The sequence below is a fragment of the Macaca nemestrina genome, chromosome 13, assembly GCF_043159975.1.
Source record: "Macaca nemestrina isolate mMacNem1 chromosome 13, mMacNem.hap1, whole genome shotgun sequence".
NCBI lineage: Eukaryota > Metazoa > Chordata > Mammalia > Primates > Cercopithecidae > Macaca > Macaca nemestrina.
The window spans coordinates 73,682,685-73,700,608 of NC_092137.1; the positions used below are offsets into that span (position 1 = coordinate 73,682,685).

Below are 17,924 nucleotides of genomic sequence, written 5' to 3' on the forward strand. Positions count from 1 at the left end.
CTGAGATTACAGTGTTCGCCACCACATCCATCTAATGTTTTATATTTTTAGTAGAGATGTTGGCCAGGCTGGTCTCAAACTCCTGACCTCAGGTGATCCTCCTGACTCGGCCTCCCAAAGTGCTGGGATTACAGGTGTGAGTCACCGTGCCTGGCCCATATTCTTATATTTGTTTTTTTTCACATTATCTAGTCATTCCTGTATGTATCCACAAATTCATCTTGCTTTTTGGATCCATTTCAGAGTAATTCACCTAGTTCTCTACTTCTATTGCATATCCACCTATCCCTCAAGCCACACTTTGGACTCTTGGGTTGTTCCTTGTGGCCAGCTGACTGAAGAGGAAAACCCTTAGCCTAGTTTACAGCTGGCACCAGACAATATTCTGTCAGTAGCAAGAAATGAACTCAGCGGCATTAGAGCCCTGCTCAGAGTGGGCCTTAAAGACAGTGGTGAAGGGAAATCTGCCCAATGGGCAGAACTTATATTAGTACATTCTATTTTCTCTGTGCCTAGAAGGAGAAGTATGAGTGTACAGCAATTAATAAGCAGTGGTTAATTGGCCAGCCAGACAAGAGACTCAGGAGAAGCAGCTCCAGAGGGCAGGGGACAAGGGTGTCTGAGAAGGAGGTGTGGTTTCAGAATGTGAGGATATTTGTGTAAAACATGAAAGCTCACCAGAAAACCTCCACAGAGGATGACACTCTCAGTAATTGAGCAGATGAGATTAGCTGCTCTGGGTTTCAGTCAGCCTTTTTGCCCAGCTTGCACAATGAGTTTATGAACTAAGTGGCTATGACAGCAGAGATGGAGGCTATGCTTGGGCTCAATTCTGTGGTCTCTTATCATCAAGACCGACCTAGATTCCACTACTGCTGAGCGCCCAATCTTTCAGCAGCAAAAACCAATGGTAAACACCTAATATAGCATCATAATCTAAGAAGATCAGTCAGCCAACTGGTGGCAGGTTGATTTTATTGGATCCCTGTCAACGTATTGCCCATACTAGAATAGACATTTATTCTAAATATGTATTTGTCTTGCTTGCTAGAAATGCTTTCTTGCCAAAATGCTTCTGTTACAAATGCCATCCTTGAAATTACTGGATACCTTATTCCTGGTCATGGTATTCTGTACAACATTGTTTCTGGCTAAGAAAGAAGCAAGGCAATGGGCTGGCACATGCAGAAATTGCTGATCTTATCACTTGCCTCATTACCCAGAAACAACTGAGTATATAGAATGGTTAAATGGCCTATTAGACTCAGGTACTGAGCCAGGTGGAAGACAACTGGGGAAGTCAGGCGAGGGGAGTGGGTGTTGCAAAAGTCTGAACAAGTAACTGTTAATAATGTATGGTGCTGTTTCTCCTACAGTCAGAATTCATGGATCTGGGAACCAAGGGGGTGAAAGTGGTAGTGTTATTTTAAAATATTGTGTCTAATGGCCCATGCTATAGTTCAAATGTGTCCCCCAAAAGTTCACAAGCTGGAAATTTAATTGTTAAATACATTTTAGCAATTAAAGAGGTGATTTAGGCAGTTGCCTTTAAGAGGCAATTAGTCCATGAAAGCTCTACCCTCATTAAGGGATTAATGCCATTATTGCAGGAGAGGGTTAATTATGAGAGTGGGCTCCCGTTAAAAACATGAAGTTCAGCCTCCATTCCTCTCTGCCTCTTGCATGCATGTCTCCTCATCATATGATGCCTTCCAGTATGGGAAGACCCTCACCAGATGCTGGCACCTTGCTCTTGGACTTCCCAGTCTCCAGAACCATGAGTCAAATACATTTCTCTTCCTTAAAAATTATCCAGTATGTGGTATTCTGTTACAGCAGGAAAAATGGACTAGGACAACTTACTAAATGTTTGCTTCCTGTTCTTTCCATTTTTGGCTCTATTGATTTAGAGGTTTCTGTACCCAAATAATTAATGTTTCCATCATTGGACAAAAGAAGGGCTCCACTGAATGGGAAACTGAAACTGTCACCTGATCATTTTGTATTCCTCATGCACCTGAATTAACAGGCCCAAACGGGGATTACCATTTGGCTGGAGTAATTGATCCAGATTATCAAAGCGAAATAGGAATACTGCTACAAAACTGAGTGAGGAAAAAATATATCTGAATACAGGTGAGCCTCTGGAACACTCCCTAAGAATGGCATATCCAGTAATAAAATCTAGTGGGAGACTACAGTACCCCTATGGTTTGGACCACTCCATGGATAAAATGGCTCAACTGGCTGAGACACAGGCTGAGAAAAAGGGAACATGATGTTGACATGATAGCATTTCAGTAATGTTCTGTAACTTGTGCCCAGCTGCAGAAATGAGGACTTTAGGAGCTATCTTATGATTCCTCAAATTATGCATATGCATATGTAATTACACATATATAAATATTTATTTTCAATTATACATTTTAATATTCCTTGTATCTTTCTACTGTTTTATATAAGGCAGATGTTTTTTGTTATCTGATGCTGTATAAAAAACCACCTAAAAATTTAATGGTTAAAACAACAATTTATTAGCTTTCACAATTCTGTGAGATGACTGGGTACTCTGATTTCATGTGGGAGCTAGAGCACATCTTTCAAATAATTTTTTTTTTTTTTGAGACAGAGTTTCGCTCTTTTTGCCCAGGCTGGAGTGCAATGGCGCGATCTCGGCTCACCGCAACCTCCGCCTCCCGGGTTCAAGCGATTCTCCTGCCTCAGCCTCCCGAGTAGCTGGGATTACAGGCATGTGCTGCCACCCCGGCTAATTTTGTATTTTTAGTAGAGACAGGGTTTCTCCATGTTGGTCAGGCTGGTCTTGAACTCCTGACCTCAGGTGATCCACCTGCCTCAGCCTCCCAAAGTGCTGGGATTACAAGCGTGAGCCACCGCGCCCGGCATCAAATAATTTTTTTTTTAAATTAAGTTGACCAGAGGAGTAATTCTTTTGCTTATAACCAAAGAAGGCTAATTGGAACAGAAATTGGTACCTGAGAGTGTGTTCTAAGCAAAAGGCCCTCAAAGAAATATGGTGTATTTTGATTATCAGGCCAAGATAAGACAAGAGGCAATTACACTCCAATTTCTAACTGGGGCAAAGAAATGAATAGCTCATAGGACCCAGTGGAGAAATTCCAAAAGTTCTAGGGAACTTGGGAGCAGGTGCCTACAATAACCCCAGAGCCTGCTCAAATGGGCACCTTAACAAAGTGGCCCTGGTGGCAGGGATGGATGCCATATATGAACTAAAAAATATGAACTTCCTTTCACTAAATTTGAGCTCACTACGACCTGTTATGTATGCAATTGCTGAGAAGAGCATCCAGCTGTGAGCCAGTGCTATGATAGCAACAACTGTTGAGAAGATAAGTGAGTTGAGATCACGGGGTCCCATTACATCATGGATGAGAGAGCAATTTTGGACTCACAGGAATGGGAACTTATTGCATATTTCATGTTGTGCTCACTGGTTCATCATATACTAAATATATTATGTCTATCTAGCTGCCTATCTAGCTATACACACACAAATATATACATACACATATAGATATATAAAACAAGATCCCTGGCTCATGCCTGTAATCCCAGCACTTTGGGAGGCTGAGGCAGGCGGATCACCTGAGGTCAGGAGTTCGAGACCAGCCTGGCTAACATGGTGAAACCCCTATTTTAGTCTCTACTAAAAATACAAAAATTAGCTGGGAGTAGTGACAGGTGCCTGTAATCCCAGCTCTGCGGGAGGCTGAGGCAGGAGAATCACTTGAACCTGGGAGGCAGAGGTTGTAGTGAGATGGGATAGTGCCACTGCACTCCAGCCTGGGAGATAGAGTGAGACTCCGTCTCAAAAAACAAACAACAAACAAACACCAAAAAACAAAAACAAAAACCCACAAGATTTCTCTCTACATATGCCATATATTAACTTTTATAATTTTTTCTATTGTAAAAGCCTTATAAAAATGAAGCTATTAATGGAGCAACTTAGCCCTTAGTGGAAATGACTCATCCTAAGGGAGACTTCGCCACCAGGAGTCAATGGCAGGTTATAACCATTTTCCCCTCCACCCACTCAAGCACCTGGAGATGCCCTTCACTTTCTGCCCACCTAATGCCCCCAGGGGTCAGCTGGGAGAGGAAATTAAAAGTTCTCCAATAGGCAGATATCTATATCAGCTCCAGTGAAACCACATTTATTCCAGTGTTCTATTCAGAATGTTTTGACCAGCCAGTTCAATTTGAAGTTCATTTATTTCTTTTGACAATGTTAACCAAGTACCTCCTTATATGCCAGAGGCTGTTTTAGGGACTAGGCATGCAGTAGTACAAAAAACACACCAAATCCCTTTTCACACTACCTAGAGAGGGGTCCATACAGTGTTGTTCTGGATTGCCATCATAACTTAAAGGAAAATGTTCACAAAGTCTGGAGTCCTTAATGTTCTGCAAATGAAAGAGGAGGATGTCATCGAGTTCCTTGCAGCAGGAAGCCATTTAGATGGTACCAACCTTGACTTCCAAATGGAACAGCACATCTATAAAAGGAAAAGCGATGGCATCTACATCATAAATCTGAAGAAGACCTGGGAGAGGCTTCTGCTGGCAGCTCGTGCCATTGAAAACCCTACTGATGTCAGTGTCATATCCTCCAGGAATCTTGGCCAGCAGGCCATGCTGAAGTTTGCTGCTGCCACAGGAGCCATTCCAATTGCCAGTCACTTCATTTCTGAAACTTTCACTAACCAGATCCACTGGCAGCCTTCTGAGAGCCACATCTTTGGTTGTTTACTGATCCCAGGGCTGACCACCAGCCTCTCAGAGGCATCTTATGTTAACCTGCCTATCATTGTTCTGTGTAACACAGATTCTTCTTTGCACTATGTAGACACTGGCATTCCTTGCAAGAAGAGAGCTCACTCAGTGGGTCTGATGTGGTGGAGGCTGGCCCAGGAAGTTCTGAGCATGCGTGACACCATCTCCCATGAACAACCATGGGAGGTCATGCCTGATCTCTACTTCTACAGAGATCCTGAAGAGATTGAGAAGAGCAGGCTGCTGCTGAAAAAGCTGTGACCAAGGAGGAATTTCAGGTAGCTCTTGAGTTCACTGCTGCTCAGCCTGAGGTTGCAGGCTGGTCTGAAGGCATGCAAGTGCCCTCTGTGCCTATTCAGCAGTTGCCTACTGAAGACTGGAGTGCTCAGGCTGCCACAGAAGACTGGTCTGCAGCTCCCACTGCTCAGGCCACTGAATACATAGGAACGACCACCGAGTGGGCTTAAAGCTGTTCTTCCACAGGCTCTTAAGCAACATGGAAATAAGTCTGGTGGAAAATAAACATCATTTTCTAAAACAAACAAACAAACAATCAAAAAGCAAAAAATTGCTTCTCATGGAGCTTGGGTTCTCATGGTGGGAAGCGAGACAAACAATAACTAAATAAATAAATTTGGGTGGTAATAAGTGCTAAGAAGAAAAATAAAACATGGGCAAGGGTGTGGGGATGTTGGGTTATCACAGAAGGCCTCTAGTAGGGCAGAGACTCTGGACTGTGTTCCAGGCAGTGAGAACAGCCCACGCAAGGGCCCTGAGGTGGCAGTGTGCTCTGCACGTTGAGGAACAGTGAGGAAGCCAGCATGGCTGGAGTGGTGTAAGCAAGGGGCATGAGTAAGAGTTTGGATCTGGAGGTATTACAATGGAAGCCAGATCATGTAGGCTCCTCTAGGCTTTGGTTAGGACTCTGGATTTTATTGTGACTGTGGTTGAAAACCCTTGTAGCATTTTGAATAGAGACATGAAATGCTCTGTTTAATGATTTAGTGGGATCACTCTTGCTCCCCTGTAGAGAATGGTCTTGGTCTTTGATGCAAACCAGTTCCATGCCTCTACATTTCTTCATCTTCAGCACATAAAAATGCAAGCTCCCCCCATTTCCTCTCACTGTAGGGCTTTCATCTCCCTATTTCTGCAAGTCTCTCTCTTGGGCTTATCTTCCACTGGTGACCTCCCTTCTCCAAACTTATGTTGCAATTGAAGGCAAACTTCCCTGCCTAAATAGCCTTTCACCTCATCCCATCCTTAACTGACACCTCTCTTGCCCCTGAGGACACAAATGTCCTTGCAACCTCTGCAGGGCAGGTTGACATGTTCCCATGTTCTTCTTCTTATACAACAGAACCAACACTTAGACTTGCCTGCTCCCACTGACCCACTGGAAGCTTTTACACTGTATGGTTTAATGGGAAGCTGCACAGACTTTGTAGTCAGACTAGACTTGAATCTCCACTGCACCCCCTTTTACTGGCTGGGTTACATTGGGCAAATTATTTCACTTAATATGAGCCTTGGTTTCCTCACCTGTAAAATACATTGGACAATTTTTGTGAAGATTACAGGAAGCGATGATTGTAAAATACCCATTATAGTGCCCAGCACTCAAAAAACCTTACTCTTCTCTTCCCTCCTATCCCTTTGATAACCATATGACCCTCCTGTCACTTATCTGTATAGTGTGCCGGTAGAATGTGGCATTTGACTCACCTTGCTAATCCAGACTTCATCCCCATCTGTGATGGTTAATCTTAGGTGTCACCTTGAGTAGATTAAGGAATGCCTAGAAAATTGGTAAAGCATTATTTTGGGGGTATATCTGTGAGGTTGTTTCCAGAAATGATTAAAGTATGAATCTGAGTAGACTAGGTGAAGAAGATCTGCCCTCAATGTGGGCAAGTACCATCTAATTGGCCAGGGGTCCTGAGAGAACAAAAACAGAGGAAAGGCTAATGTATCTATCTATCTGCTTGAGTGGGGATACACTCTTCCACTCCTGTCCTTGGACAATAGAACTCCAGGTTTTCCAGCCTTTGGACTCCAGAACTTATACTAGCAGTCCTCTAGGATCTCAGATCTTACACCTCAGACTGAGAGGTATACCGTCAGCTTCCCTGGTTCTGAGGCCTTTGGACTTGGACTGAGCTATACTACCAGCATCCCAGGGTCTCCAATATGGAGGTGGTCTGTTGTGGAACTCATCAGCCTCCATAAGCACACGAGCCAATTCTAGTAAATCTCCTTTCATAAATCCATATATCTATATCTATACAGCCTATTGGTGTGTATTGCTGGAGAATCCTAAGAGTTTTCATAACCACATGGGAGACTTGTTTCAGAAACTCATTCCTGTAGCCATACCTTGAGCCATTTCAACTCCAGTATTTTAGTCTCTGGTCAAAATCTCCTATCTCTCCATTCATCCTTAGTCCCTTTCGAGCCATCTTGTGCACTCTAGTCTCCAAGTGCTCCTTCTCCAAGGTCTGACAGCTGCGTCCCTGGGCTCTACCTCCTTCCTTATTTGACCTGGACTTCCTCCTGTGAATCAGTGAGAGTTTTAGAGTTCAAGTGATAGAAACTGACTCTGGCTAACTTCAGCAGAAAAGGAACATACTGAAAGCATATTAACGGGTTTCAAGAACCAGTGGGAAAGTTGGAAAACAGGCTTGAGAAAGGGGTGGCATGTGTTAGGTTTGTCATTCGGTAAATATTTATTTCCTATCCTCCATCAACTTCCCTGGGAGAAATATGGTGCTGGATTTTCCCACGTGATTTTCTTTGGACATTGAAGCACTGGAGGAAAAGACAGTATGCCTGTAGCCTTAGAGGCATTCGTGTTTCCACTCATCCTGAGAGCTTCTGATCTCCATCATAAAAGAAGCATTCTCTGGGTAACCTGCTAGTCTCAGAAGAATGAAAGACTGGTAAAGATATCCCAGCCAGCTTGTACACTGCAACCTGAAACAGATATCCCCAGGTAACTGGCTTGTGTATGAGCAAGAAACAATGCTTTTTATTATAGGTCCCTGAGATTTTATGATTGTTTATTATACAGCATTGTGTGAGTAGCTGGTGGACCAAGTAGTCTTGGTAGAACCAAGGATGGGCAGGGAGCAGGACCCATGACTAAGCATGCCATAAGAACTAGTTGATAAGCATATGTCTCCTTGCTCCTTTTGCTGTTGCCACTGCTGGACTCTCAACTCCACCAGTATGAATGTGTTCTAAGCCAGTGCTTTTCACACTTTAATATGTATGAATCATGTGGGATCTTGTTAAAATGCAGATTCAGTACATCTGGGTGGGCCCTGAGATTCTGTATTTCTAAGGCTCCCAGGTGATGCCAATGCTACTGGCCCCAGACGGATGGGAATATCCAAATGGGTGAATCTAGGTCATGTGTCCCCGCCTTGGCTGTTAGGTGACAGGTAGAGGGATGACCCTTCTGTAGTGGGTCAGGGAGCACTGTATCCCAGTCGTGCTATTCAATGGGAAATGAGAAGAGCAACTAAAAATATTGCAGATGTCTATTCCAGACTCCCTGTTAAATCACTTTAACCCTTCTCTTGCTCTTGGTCTGCTATTGCACTTGTTCTGCAACTCCTGATCTTGGATCAATCCTCTGGCTACCTTCATCACTTTTACCAACTTATTCATTCACTTAAAACATATTTTCTGAATTCTGATAATATGCCAGCCATCAGGGATAACTTGGTAAAAAAAAAAAAAAAGAAGAAGAAGAAGAAGAAGAATGAAGATCCCCTTGTGGCTTATATTCTAGTGGAAAAAAACAGACATTCTAAAAAAAAAAAGTTAGCCGGGCGCGGTGGCTCAAGCCTGTAATCCCAGCACTTTGGGAGGCGGAGACAGGCGGATCACGAGGTCAGGAGATCGAGACCATCCTGGCTAACACGGTGAAACCCCGTCTCTACTAAAAAAATACAAAAAACTAGCCGGGCGAGGTGGCGGATGCCTGTAATCCCAGCTACTAGGGAGGCTGAGGCAGGAGAATGGCGTAAACCCGGGAGGCGGAGCTTGCAGTGAGCTGAGATCCGGCCACTGCACTCCAGCCTGGGCGACAGAGCGAGACTCTGTCTCAAAAAAAAAAAAAAAAAAAAAAAAAAAGTTAAATGAATCCAGGGTGCTAAATGTGCTATGAAGAGAATATCATGATGAGTAACTAGGGGCAGCTTACATGAGATAAGTTAAGCTGAAGTCTGAATTATGAGCTCAGAGAATAGCTGAAAGAAAAATGTTCAAGCCTGAGGGACCAAGTGCAAAGTCTTGAGGCAGGGAAGGTCTCAGCTTTGAAAAACAGAAAGGAGGCCAATGAGACTAGGGTTATTGAGCAAGAGGGAGAGAAGTGCTGAATTAGGGTGGAGAAGTGGTCAGAGGCCAAGCACACAGGGGAAGCTAAGGAATTTAGAGTTTATTCTGAACATAACAGGGAGCATTGGAGGATATTTAAGTAACAGCAGAAGATGAATCCATATATATTCTGAGAGCTCACTTAGGTCACTGAATGGAGAATGGGTTGTAAGGGCAAGAATAGAAAGCAGGAGACCGACAGAGAGAGTGTCAGTGGTCCAGGTAAGAGATGCTTGTGGCCTGGCTCCTATCTTTTTTCTGCTGTATGAGAAAGCCACAGACTTCTCCCATTTAAGAGTAATCCCTCCACCTGAGTCATTCATCATTTTCTCTGCTTTTATTAATTCTCCCTGTTTTCTACCTTCAATCTCTTTCCTTCCTTTGGGTCTGTCTCCTCAGCATACTAACATATTCAGATCTCTTACACATAAAAAATAACAGTATTAAGAGGTGAGACCTTGAAGCTTCACCATCACTCCTTCTGCCATGTAAGAGTGGAGTGAGAAGATGGCTATCTATGAGGAAGTAGGCCCTCATTAGACACTGAAACTGCCAGTGCCTTGATCTTGGGCTTCCCAGCTTCCAGAACCTCACGAATGGATTAATGCCATTATTGTAGGAGTGGGTTAGTTATCTTGGGAGTGGCTTTCTGATAAAACAATGAGTTCAGCCTAATTTCCTCTCTCTGCCTCATGCACTTGCCTCTGCCTTCCGTGCATCCTCTTTGGGATGACCCTCACCAGGTGCTAGCACTATGCTCTTGGACTTCCCAGCCTCTACAAAAGTGAACAAAATAAATCTCTTTTCTTTATAAATAACCTAGTCTGTGGTATTCTGTTATAGCAGCACAAAATAGACTTAAGACACTTAATACCACTCTTTGTGTGTTCTCTTCCTATCTCTCTGGCAGTTTCTTTTCAGTTTGTGTTTTCATCTTTCTTGTCCATGCCACTATCCACATCCTGTCACTCATCATCTGAGGTTGCAACCTCCTTACTCTGACCTCCCTTCCTCTACCACAGTCCTCCTCCACATCATTGTGTGCTTTGGTTTCTAAAGAGGATGGGTTAAAAGATATAGTGACATATTGGTGTAGTTCAGAAACACAACTATTTGTTTAAAGGATGATGTGTTTTAAGAATGATTCCTGTTTACTCTCTGGAAGGCTATGCCTCAGGAGACATCAGTTTGGCATTCAGACTGTCCACTTGCAATATAAGAGCTGCTGGATGGCTTAAGTATTTTCAGATGTAGACACTGGGATTGTCTGCACCAGCTGATCTAATTACTACCCTACCTATACCTAACTTTATACCTTGGTGAAGAATTATCTTGGTATAAAGTCATTCCTGCATCCAATCACAGCAGGAACCTCAGGTAAACAATTCACTCAATGAGAGTAATGGCTCTGCCATATCAACCAATCCCAATCTTGGTTCATACACTATAGAGAACAGCAGCAATTAAAGTGACATTTTAATAACCAGGCATAAGATATTTTTATTATAAGGATTGCTGAAATTCCTCAATTCATAATTACTATGGTCTGAATATTTGTGTTCCTCCAAAATTCATATGTTGAAATCCTAACTCCAAGGTGATTGTATCAGAAAGTGATTAGTGCCCTTATTTTAAAAAGCCTAAGAGAGTTCCCTCCCTCCCTCGCCATGTAAGAGTAGAGTGAGAAGATGACTGTCTATGAAGAAGCGGGCCCTTGTTAGACACTGAATCTGATGGTACCTTGATCTTGGACTTTCCAGCTTCCAGAACTGTGAGAAATAAACATCTGTCATTTATAACCTACCTAGTCTATGGTATTTTGTTATAACAGTCTGAACAGACTAAGAAAATAATTTTATTACTGGCTTCATGAAAAATATTCCCAGGGTTGCCTCCAGGGAGATATTCTAGGAATCCAGTGTAAGCAAACCTGGTCACTGATTTCTAAGGGGCAACTCTGTCTATGTCTCCCCATGAGACTGTAAATCCTGAAAGCAGGGAAGATGTCATTTAATTTCTGTTACTCTAGCATCTGGCAAAGTGACTGGAATTTAGTAGCTACTTAATAAATATTTGTTGAGTATTTGTATATTTGACTGAATATACAAACTAGTAACAGCCAGATCATATATAAGAATAGAATCCTTAGCTGCATGTGGTGGCTCATGCTTTTAATCTCAGCCCTTTGGGAGGTCAAGGTGGGAGGATTGCTTGAGTCCAGGAGTTTGCGGCTGCAGTGAGCTACGATCATGCCACTGCAGTCCAGCCTGGGTAACAGAGCAAGATCCTGTCTCTATTTTTAAAAAGCAGAACTTTGACCCACAACCAGTAGTAATCTTCCCAGGAAATCAACCCATATCTACAATAACCAGTCCAGGAAGCTAGCCTGCTATGGCAGACTTGTAGGAAGCCAGATTGCTGTCTCTAATAACAATCTAAGAAGCCAAACAGTAATCCTTATAATAATCAGCCCCAAATGGCTAGGACTTTAATAACTTGACAGCTTCCCTAATTTTTGTCTTTGCTTGCAACTTAGGACTAACCAGAGAAAACCAGATATTTCCCCCTAATAACTCCTGTAAGATGCCTAGTTTCCAGTTAGCCCTCCAATGGTTTCCTATGCCAACGGCCTCCAATCAGGGCACACCTGAAGCCTTCCTTTCTTCTTCACTATAAGATTTTCCCACTCCTCTGCCTGCCTTTGAGTCTGCCAAAACACAAAACAGTGCTGACTCCCTTGCTATAGCAAGTTCAGAATAAATATCCTTTGCTTGTTCTCATTTGATTAGTCTTTGTTTATTTTCACAAGTAAATGCCACTGGAGACTTAGGACAGACCTGGACCTGCCATGGTGACAAGGTAGAGCCTTAGGATTGGAAAGGGGTTATGGAGAGATGTAACCTGGATAGCTGTTAGAACCTGACTTTCTCAGGTTATTTACCTCTACACTCTCTTTTCCCATTAAAAAAAAAAATCCTGAACCTTCAAGGCATTTGTTTGAAAGCAGAATCTTTTGATAAGAGACAGCCAGCTGACTCTGCAGTTCCCAGTGGCCCCCTGAGCTTCATCTTTCACAGGTAGTAGGCTCAGTTTGATGACTCCTGTCACTGCCATGCTGGTCCATGTTCAAGGGTCCTCAGAGACTCCTTCCCTGGGTTGTTGCCCTTAGCACAGCTCCAGCAAGCTGGAGTTTCATTTTTGTTTTGTTTTGTTTTGTTTTTTTGTTTTTTCAGACGCAGTCTTTTTCTGTTGCCCAGACTGGAGTGCAATGGCACAATCTCTGTTCACTGCAACCTCTGCCTGCCGGGTTCAAGCAATTCTCCTGTCTCAGCCCCCCGAGTAGCTGGGATTATAGGCATGTGCCACATGCCCCACTAATGTTTGTATTTTTAGTAGAGGAAGGGTTTTGCCATGTTGGCCAGGCTGGTCTCAAATGCCTGACCTCAGGTGATCCACCCGCCTGGGCCTCCCACAGTGTTGGGATTATAGGCATGAGCCACAGCGCCCAGACCATAATGTTTTTACAAATTAAAAAATGTCACCAGAACCTGCATTCTGGCTTCAGGTAAGTCTATGTTAATAGTAACCTCTTGGCCGGGCATGGTGGCTCACGCCTTTAATCCTAGCACTTTGTGAGGCTGAGGTGGGCAGATCATGAGGTCAGGAGTTTGAGACCAGCTTGGCCAACATAGTGAAACTCTGTCTCTACTAAAAACACAAAAATTATCCAGGGGTGGTGGCACACACCTGTAATCCCAGCTACTCAGGAGGCAGAGCAGGAAAATCGCTTGAACCTGGGAGGTGGAGTGTGCAGTGAGCTGAGATCATACCACTGCACTCCAGCCTGGGTGACAAAGCGAGACTCCATCTCCAAAAAAAAAAAAAAAAGTAATCTTCCGGTTCATTGGTTCTGGTTCTTCTTCAAATAGGGCCTCATTTCTCCGTTACTCCAGGTAGTGGTGATATTAAAAATATTTAGCACCTGGAATGACAAGTGCATGGACCAATCAAAACAGGGGCTCAAGCTGTACCAGGCATTAATCCTTTAGTTTTTGGATCCTGGGGAGGTCTGGGTAGCAGAAGGTAATGGGAGTGAAGGGGGAAGGGTGCTTGGGGCATTGGCTATTTACCAATGAATATGAAAGTATCACAGTATTTTTTTTTTTTTGAGATGGAGTCTCGCTTTGTCGTCCAGGCTGGAGTGCAGTGGCACGATCTCGGCTCACTGCAAGCTCTGCCTCCCGAGTTCACGCCATTCTCCTGTCTCAGCCTCCCGAGTAGCTGGGACTACAGGCGCCCACCACCACGTCTGGCTAATTTTTTGTATTTTTAGTAGAGATGGGGTTTCACTGAGTTAGCCAGGATGGTCTCAATCTCCTGACCTTGTGATCCGCCCGCCTCGGCCTCCCAAAGTGCTGGGATTACAGGCTTGAGCCACTGTGCCCGGCCATATCTCAGTATTTTAACAACCAGAACAGCATTCGTGCACACCAGATGAATGTCAGACCTGCCTTCAGGTATTTCTGGGAGTTGTCAGTTTGTTGTAGTCAACATAGGCTGCCATAACAAAATACCTTAGACTGGGTGGCTTAAACATTTATTTCTCATAGCTCTGGAGGCTGGGAAGTATAAGATCAGGGCACTAGCAGACTCAGTGTCTGGCGAGGGCCCCCTTCCTGGCTTGTAGATGGCTACCCTCTTGCTGTGTCTTTACATGGTAAAGAAAGAGCAATCTCTCTCTCCTCTTCTTAAAGGGGCACTAATCCCATCATTGGGACTCTACCTTTATGACCTCATCTATATCTAATTATCTCAGAAAGGTCCCACCTACAAATACCATTACACTGGGGGTTAGGCCTTCCACATATGAGGTTTTTCTTTTGTTTTGTTTTTGAAATGGAGTGTTGCTCTGTTGCTCAGGCTGGAGTGCAGCGGTGCGATCTCTGCTCACTGTAACCTCCGCCTCCCGGGTTCAAGCAATTCTCCTACCTCAGCCCCCCAGTAGCTGGGATTACAGGTGCACGCCACCACATCTGGCTAATTTTTGTGTTTTTAGTAGAGATGGGGTTTTGCCATGTTGGCCAGGCTGGTCTTGTACTCTTGACCTCAGGTGATCCACCCACCTCAGCCTCCCAAAGTGTTGAGATTACAGGTGTGAGCCACTGTGCCTGGCCAACCTGAGTTTTGAGGCGACCCAAACATCCAGTCCTTAACACAGTCCATCATACAGAATGTCCCCAAGCAGCCCAGCCAACAGTCACATGATGGGTGATGGGCAATGTCACCACTCCAGCAGTGGACAGCCTCTCCCGCAGGTACACTGGCCTCTGCTGGGCACAACTGCGGTTTCTCCTGTGTGGTTTTATCTCTGAAGCACTAATTCCTCCATTAGCCTCTATAGGTGTTTCTGCTCTTACCTGACAGACCTTATGTTCTTCTGTGGATGTCCAAGCTGCCTTGGGAAATCTCTGGGCACCACCACCAAAGTCTTCGAGCCCTCAAACTGCCTGGATTTTCCAGACATTTAAGGTAAAATCGGGGAGAATGCCTCTTTTTCTCTTTAAATCTCTTTTGTGAGAGGAGTACCAAAAGGGCATTTATGTATTTATTCACTGAACATTGAGGGCAACTATATATCAGGCATTATTCCAGGTGTTACAGCTAAAGTGAAAAAGACAAGCTCCCTGCTTTCATGACACTTACATTCTAGTGGGTGGAGACAGAATGTAGACAAACATATGTAATGTCAGCTAATAATAGGTGTAAGAATAAAGCAGAGTCATGGGTTGCAGAATGGTGGAGTATGTGGGGTATGCCTGCTGTTTCATATCTTAGACTGGATGGTCAGAGAAGACCTCTGACATTTGATCAGGAAACTTAATCAAATAAAAGCATGAGCAATGGGGGATACATGGGAACATAGCAAATGCAGACTCTGTAGCAGTGTGCACATGTTACAGTGTTTTATGGTTTTAATGACCAGTTCCTTCACTTTTTCCTGATGTCTGCCCTTTGTCTTATGCTTGCCTTCTCAAACCTCAGTTAATACATTTTTTCTATAATTGACAGGTTTTTTCGTCTATCATCTTTGTTTATCCAGAAACAAAGAGAGAAAAGAAGAAGAAAGACAAGGATGGGAGGAAGAGAAGCAAAAGGAGGAGGAGGAGAAGGTGGTAGCAATAACAATGGATGTAGGAGGAGGAAAGGAGGGCATAATTGCTCCTTCTTTCATTGCCTTTTGGCTCCTAGATGAAGAAAGGGCTGCACCATGAGAAGGGCAAGTCCAGTCTGAGCATTCTCTTGGGCCTGTGGGTAAGTTAGATGTGGGGCAGCGGGAATCTGCTCCATTTTGAGTTGTCTGGCGTTTTTATGCACTCATCTGGTGCAGTCCTGCTATGGGGATTGATAGCCAGGAACCTGCACCATGAGTCCCAGGTATAGGATCCTCTGTTCAAAGTATATGGGTAGGTCTCATGCTCCATATGGGCCTCCACCTATCTTTTCCCATTCTCAGGACCCTCAGCTCCTTTTGGCAGCAGCATCTTAATACCTGCTGCTACTAGAGGGAAACATTGCCAGGAGCACTTGCTTGGCCATAGTAGGTTGGTACCAGCAGACAACATTCCTGTTTCCTAGCACAGTGCCTGGAACCTAGAAAGTACTCAGTAAACCTTTGATCAGGAGGTACTATGCTTCAGGACGGAAACCAGGATTTTGGTAACTAGGAACGCATTCCCCTCATGGGAAGTTTAAAACTGGCAAGCTGTGTGTAGGCATGTGTCTGTAGTCCCAGCTACACAAGAGGCTGCGGTGGGAGGATTGCTTCAGCCTAAGAGTTTGGGTCCAGCCTGGGCAACATAGTAAGACCTTATGCCTAAAAAAAGATAAAAATAAAAACTAGCGTAAAACTAGAACTTACGTAATTGCTTCCTTTAGTTTAACGTGTCAATGTTCTCTAGCAACAAAGTGTTGGTTTCACTATTCATTGCAACAAGGGAGAACACACACCACGGGAGATCATGAGATACCTCCGTATCGGGATGTTATTAGGAGTTAATAGGATTTGCCTTGTGTTAGGTGATTTTAGGGGGAAAGTTTAAAAGGCCATTGCTTTTCTGTGAATTGGATGCTGTCAAGACGAGGGAGTAATTCCATGATTGGGCATCTTAACAAATTTTATCTAGAAGAAAAGAATACAGTGATGGGCTTGGCACAGTGGCTCATGCCTGTAACCCCAGCACTTTGGGAGGCCAAGGCGGGTGGATTGCTTAAGCCCAGGAGTTCAGGACCAGCCTGGGGACCATGGCGAAACTCCATCTCTACCGAAAAAAAAAAAAAAAAAAAATTAGCTGAGCATGGTGGCACGCGCCTGTGGTTCCAGCTACTCAGGAGGCTGAGGTGAGAGGATCACTGGAGCCGACAAAGTCGAGGCTGCAGTAAGCCATGATCGTGCCACTGCACTCCAGCCTAGGTGACAGTGAAAAAAAAAAAAACCACAGTGATGGTAGAGTTATAATTGATTTTAAAAAGCAGCAATCAAATTAACTGGAAAAGGGAGGTGTTTGATTTTCACAGTAACGTTGTTTTTGTATGTGCTTAGGCAAGATTATGAACTGGTCTTGTCATGTCTTGTTTCTTCAGTCACAGAAAGACCTTGTGTGATGTTGGGTGTTCTGTGAGATTGTTTATGCTCAATAGCAGAATACTGAGGGATGATGGTGAATGCCAGGCCAGCTTGTGACAACACTGAGGCTTAGTTACCTGTGTCAGATCAGTTCCCTGGCACCCTAGATTTATTTTCTGAGTCCTCCATTTGGTCAAGGGCAGACAAAGTCAGGCCACAGGACCATTAATCTATGGTATTCAGATTTTCACTATTGCTAAATTTATGCTGATCTGGAGGATGTGGTCTGTAGTTGGGTTAATTACACTTTCTGTTGTAGGATTTGTTGAATCATACAATATGACAATGGCTGTGCAGAAACTAGGGCTGTGGACAGGATACACCGACCAAGTGCAAAAGAAGTAATTACCAGAAACAAAATGATTATCCATCTTTGTAAAAAGTCTTGAAGCCAGAGGCCCAAATTATAAAGTCCTGGCAATGAACACATGCCCCAGAATCCAGCTGAGTCTGTTTTTAGGGAGCCAGGAGGCTTTTCTCTTTTCAGTTTACTCATGTTCTACTGGCTCTGTAGTATGCTCTACCGGCCCTGAAGTATGTGACTATGGTGACAAGTCCTGCTAAATACAAACTCCTTCTTGGCCAGCTAAGAAGAAATCAAGGGTTATATGATTATCCATGAAAACTCTGGCTAAGGACTTCAAATTTAAGTGGTTTTCTGAGCTGCTATAGCAGAAGTTTTGCCATCGATGGGGTCTGCTAAGGTCAGAGACCCCTTTTGGACCTCTTTTTTGTTGTATTACCTTTGTTGTGGGAATTTCATTCACAGAATACCCATGAAAAGTGAGCCGGTTATCCCTCCTGGGAGTTATCCCAAATAGTCTGTGATTCTGTGCTTGCTTCATTTGGTTGGTTTCTGGGTGTTCTTTTCAGAGAAGCAGTCTACTGGAGGCGTGGTAATTTTAAGCACTGGAGGGTCTCAACAGTTAGCTTCAATATAAAGAATAGGTTAGTGTGCAAGCCAGATATTCCCATAAGGAAGTAGTACCCTAGGGGAGTACAGACTGTATTGGGAGGATAATGGCTATTTAGCACATCAGGG

General features: G+C 43.9%; 1 pseudogene; it reads left to right on the plus strand.

The window, feature by feature from the left end:
• Positions 1–4,100: 4,100 nt before the first annotated feature.
• LOC139357898 (small ribosomal subunit protein uS2 pseudogene) lies at positions 4,101–5,345 on the plus strand (annotated as a pseudogene).
• Positions 5,346–17,924: the final 12,579 nt, after the last annotated feature.